Genomic DNA, 6,000 nt, shown 5'->3' with positions numbered 1-6,000 from the left:
CCCACTCAAACCCATCCTTCACAAGGACTTCAAAACCATTGTACCCTGTCCTTGGGTTAATTGATAACACAGCTCGCTACATAGTCACCAGCTGTCCTGAGATTTACCTCATCCTTCTTCCTCAGTGGTGTCGTGCTCTGTGAACCTTAGCCCTTCAGCTGGAGTGTGTGTCTCAACAAAATAACTCTCTCAATTTTGTTACCCTTTAATCGATAGAATCAAATGGGAGATTCTTCATTGGTAACTTGACTGGCAGAAACCAAGATGAGGCTGAAAGGTTACAATCAGTTTAATACTAATGCTGGCTGGATTCTTAAAGGAGAGCATTTAGTTATTGGTGTGCTTTCTCATGTGTCTACATTTTGACTGGATTATCAATTGAAGATACCAATTGATGAGTTAGGAATGGGAATAGGCCACTCTGCCAAGATCCTGGCTGATCCAATCACTCCATACTCCTGCCTGTTCCCCAATAACATTGCACTTCTTCCTTATCAAGAATATTCAAGGACTTCACCTAATCTACCTTTCTGGGCAAGGGAGTTCCAAAGACTCATAACCCCATACGAGAAAAAAAAATCTCATCATCTTAAATCAGCACTGCCTTATTTTGAAAGAGTGTCCATTGGTTCTAGACACTCTCACTATTGTCAGCATCCTTTCCAACTCTTACTGACAACACCTTTCAGGATGTTTTAGTCAAGCTTTGAGCTATAGGGAGAGACTGAATAGGCTACGACTGTTTTCCATGGACTGTCAGAGGCTGAGGGGTGACCTTATCGAGGTTTATAAAATCATGAGGGACATGGATAGAGTAAATAAACAAGGTTTTTTTTATGCCTCTGGGGTGGGGGAGTCCAAAACTAGAGGGCATAGATTTAAGGTGAGAAGAAAAAGATTTAAAAAGGGACCTAAGGGACAACTTTTTCATGCAGAGGGAAGTGTGTGTATGGAATGTGCTGCCAGAGGAAGTGGTGAAGGCTGGTACAGTTATAACATCTAAACAATATCTGGATGGGTACAAGAATAGGAAGGGTTTAGAGGGATATGGGCCAAATGCTGGCAAATGGGATTAGATTAATTTAGGATAGCTGATTGGCATGGACTGTAGAGTCTGTTTCTGTGCTGTATTTCTCTGTGAATTTATCACTCTAAGTTGTGTCTTTATAAACTCCAGCAGATACAAGCCTAACCTATCTAACCTTTCCTCATAAGATAACCTGCCCAAATGCAGGTATTAAGTCAAGTAAACCTTCTCTGAACTGCTTCCCATGTAATTACACTCTTCCTTAAATAAGGAGACCAATGTATAGTACTATAGGTATGGTCTCATCATTGCTCTATATAACTGAAGCATAAACTTCCTAATTTTGTGTTAATTACCATTACTATAAACATTAACATTTGATAATGGACCACAAGTTAGGCTACTTAATAAGGTAGGAATCCATAGTTTGGAATTGGTATATCACCATGGATAGAAGACATAGAGTTGGGATAAAGGAGGCAGGAAAGTGGAGTTGAGAATTATTAGATCAGCCATTATCTCATTGAATAGCAGAGCAGATCCAATAGTCTGAAGGCCTGCTTCCGTTCTTTCATCTTATGGCCTCTCCTTTTCATTTCCTGCCTGTAGCTGTTTCTGTATTATTACTTGGATCCTTTATAGTGAAGACCAATGCAAAATACTCAATGAACTCATTTTCCACCGTCCTACTTCCCATTATTTCCCCTGAATCATTTTCTGTACACCAATGCTCGCTTTAAAAGTTTTCTTTTTAGAAGGGCGGCACGGTGGCTACCACTGCTGCCTCACAGCGCCAGAGACCCGGGTTCAATTCCTGCTTCGGGCTGTGTGGCGTTTGCATATTCTTCCTGTGTCTGCATGGGTTTCCTCCGGGTGCTCTGGTTTCCTCCCACAGTCCAAAGATGTGCAGGTTAGGTGAATTGGCCATGCTAAATTGCCCATAGTGTTAGGTGCAGGGGTAAACGTAGGGGAATGGGTCTGGGTGGGTTGCTCTTCAGAGGGTTGGTGTGGACTTGTTGGGCTGAAGGGCCTGTTCCCACACTGGAAGTAATCTAATCAAAACACCAACAGAAACTTACACTATGTTTTTATACTTCTTGCTAGCTTTCTCTCATCCTAATTTTTCCCTCCAATTTTTTTCTCGTAATTCTTTGCTTTTTTTATATAAATTTTGTCCAATCCTTAGACCTGCTGCCCACCATTGCATAATTGTATGCTTTTTTTCTTTAATTTTGATACGATCTTTAATTGTTTTTCATTCATTCTTCGCTGTAAAATCCCTCCTAGGCTCAGCCCCCAGCACCACCAGATTTATAACTCTTTGTGATGACTGTACCTCTCCCATTCTATTTCTTACACATCCCTGATTTTAATCACTTTGGCAACCTGACATTTTCTCCTGAAATTTCTCTAGGTCTCTACCCATCGCTGTTCTCTTTCAAGACCGTCCTCAAAACCTAGCTCTTTAACTCAGTTTTTGATCATCAGCATCAATATATTCTCAGCCAGCAAGGCCTGCTTGCTCCTGTGAAATACCCTGTGACATTTTATTACATTCCAGGTATTATATGAACAGAAGTTGTTGCTCTTGCAGTTGCAAGAAATACTTTAATTCAATTTTATTTAATACACACACCTGTATTCATGACTACTCACCAAAAGATCTGAATGAATGTAATCTAATTCACTGCCACCAAAATCATTGCAATAATTCAACCAATGATTAGTTATTGCAAATCATATTAAACATAGAAACATCAAAAATAGAACTAGGCCATTCGGCCCTTTGAGCCTGCTACATCATTCAATACAATCATAGCTGATCTCCAACTCAGTATCCTGTTCACTTTTGCCCCATATTCATTAATCCCTTTAGCCCTAAGTGCATAGCTAACTGCTTCTTGTTTTTTATTGTGGGACATGTGTGTAACTGGCTTGGCCAGCATTTATTGCCCTTGAGAAGACAGTGTTGAGCTGCTTTCTTGAATTGCTGCTTTCTTGAATGACTGCCATCCATGTAGGTAGACACATAATGCCAACGTTTTGGCCTCAACTGTTTTCTGTGGCAGGGAATTCCACTCTCTGGGTGAAGACTTTTCATCTCAATTTAAAATGGCCTATCCTGTATCCTTAGTCTGTAATGGCCATCGGGAACATCCTGTGTTTACTCTGTTGAGCCCTGTCAAAATTTTATAGATTTCTGAGATTCTCTCCTTCCAAACTCCAGTGAATATAGTCCTAACCAATTCAGTTTCCCTTCATTTGGTAGTCCTGCCATCCCAGCAATCAGTCAGTGCTAAAATAGTCTAGCATTCCTTATCTTGAAGTACTTTCGAGCAGTCAATTTTTCTCTCAAAGCTAATCATAATCCTGAATTTGTTTTCCCCCATCCCTGTACCCTCATAATTCCATTGATGGTGCTCCAAGATCTAGCCTCCTGTAATGCAGGTACCTTGCATTGCTGTCACTTGAATCATTAACCTGAGGTGCCAAATATAACTTGTTGTTCCAGGAAACAAAAAGAATCCACACTAATGCTGCACCAGGATTCCTTCTATCATCACAAAATGGTGAATCAATAAAAGCTGGTTTCCATTGTCAACAACTAATTTACTTCCATTTTATTAAAACAACTGGTTGATCAGGGAGGTTGTTAACTTTGTTTTATACCTAATCTCCTGAAATCAAAAAAAACAGGACATGGTAAAAAATATGCCTTGATTTCAGAACATAGAACAGTACAGGCCCTTCAGCCCTCGATGTTGTGCTGACCTTTTATCCTACTCTGAGATCAGACTAACCGACATACACTTCATTTTACTGCCTTCCACGTGCCTACTCAAGAGTTGCTTAAATGTGTCTAACATATCTGACTCTACTACCACAGCGGGCAGTGCATTCCACACACCACCACTCTCTGCGTAAAGAACCTACCTGACATCTCCCCTAAACCTTCCTTCAATTCCTTAAAATTATGCCCCCTCGTGATAGACATTTCCACTTAGGGAAAAGGTCTCTGGCTATCCATTCTATCTGTGCCTCCCTTCATGTTATACACCTCTATCAAGTCACCTCTCTTCCTTCTTCGCTCCATTGAGAAAAGCCCTATCTCCCTCAACCTTTCTTCATAAAACATACCCTCCAGTCCAGGCAGCATTCTGTTAAATCTCTTCTGCATCGTCTCAAAGTTTCCAGATTTTCCCTCATATCACATAGGGGTGGCGCGGTGGCACAGTGGTTAGCACTGCTGCCTCACAGCGCCAGGGACCTGGGTTCAATTCCTGCCTCAGGCGACTGACTGTGTGGAGTTTGCACATTCTCCCCGTGTCTGCGTGGGTTTCCTCCGGGTGCTCCGGTTTCCTCCCACTGTCCAAAGATGTGCGGGTCAGGTGAATTGGCCATGCTAAATTGCCCTAAATTGCCCCTAGTGTTAGGTAAGGGGTAAGTGTGGGGGTATGGGTGGGTTACGCTTCGGCGGGTCGGTGTGGACTTGTTGGGCCGAAGGGCCTGTTTCCACACTGTAAGTAATCTAATCTAATCTAAAAAAAATATGTGGTGTGTGTATATATCTATCTTGCCCTAAAATTACTTTTGCATTTGGTGGACAGTATAAAGAAGATTTATTGATTTTAATTGACTATTTAACTGTAATAAATTAATAGTTTGCTTCTTGGTCATGTGCAAATTAAAATCATTCTCTTTTTCTTTCTTGATTGATAGAAAGTAAAGAAGATTAAACCTCAGCTATTCCAGTTTTTGAAAACATATTTCTGCTCACCTGGAACCTGTACTGTTGCTTTCTATCATACAATTTACTGTCCTCGACGAGAATCCAAGAGGTGTCAGCAATTCTGCAGAATCGACAAGTGTTCATTCTGGGGTTTTGACACAAATCACTTGCCAAGCCACAGCCATGCAATCCATTTGACTGAATAACTTGATGTGATAATGATATCCATTGACTGCCCACTAATGTCACAACAAATGAGAGATAGTAATCAAATAATGCTGGGGAGCTGGTTTGCTTCATTACAGATTTACTAACTTTTAGGTCCAGAGAATTTGGAATGGGGCACTCTATTTAATGGCAAACCTGGGACTTTAACCTGCAGGTGGAAGAATTTAATGCAGGTGTTTATTCACAATACAAAAGCCGGCAATCCAGATGAAGCAAAATAGGACACAATAGTGTCGCACAATGACCTTGTAATGTGTAGAAGTGCAACAATCTGGACAGTATTTTGTGTACTAGTACAGTAAGCATAATTAGAGATTTAATTTTTCTTGCTAATACTGCACAAGTACACGTTCACAACTTCACATAGAACCATGTACCATGCATCTTTTCTGTTGGGAGGTGGGGCTGAAGGAATATTGTTCGCAGGACTGGCACTGCCTGGTAGTTGAGTAGGTTCAGTAAAGTGTCTTCTCATTGTGCAATGCAATGTCATATACTCCCAAATACACAATTATGTTAGGGAATAAGATAAGAATTTTATAAATTATTAGATTTACATTAACAATAACGAGTTCTTGTGTTTACATATATGAATACATTCCTATTCTAGCACAGAAGATGCTGGTACGGATATCATTTAAACACAGATTTAAAAAACTTTTTGTAAGGCAGGGGGTGAGAGATTGATCAAAGATACAAATCAGCCATAATTCCAGTGAATAATGAACTAGGTTTAAACAGCTAAAAGGAGTAGGAGAAAGCCAATACTTAAAGAAATTGGATGACATCACAAACTTCCTTGAAATGGTTTGTATTTTGTTTTATTGTGTAAATGCTGCAAGATATGAAATATACAACAGCTTTAAAACATTCAGGGTATTCCTGTGGTTTATTCTTCACTTGCAGTTTAACTAGACACTTCTTGTGGCTTCTCAATGTATCACCTAATGTAAAACTAACATGCAAGGCAATGAAGCAAATCACCGTCGATAGCAATTATTCACTAATGAGTATG

The sequence above is a fragment of the Hemiscyllium ocellatum genome, chromosome 4 (assembly GCF_020745735.1).
Source record: "Hemiscyllium ocellatum isolate sHemOce1 chromosome 4, sHemOce1.pat.X.cur, whole genome shotgun sequence".
Taxonomy (NCBI): Eukaryota; Metazoa; Chordata; class Chondrichthyes; order Orectolobiformes; family Hemiscylliidae; genus Hemiscyllium; species Hemiscyllium ocellatum.
The sequence above is the reverse complement of the archived record's forward strand: the minus strand, read 5'-3'. Positions refer to the sequence as shown.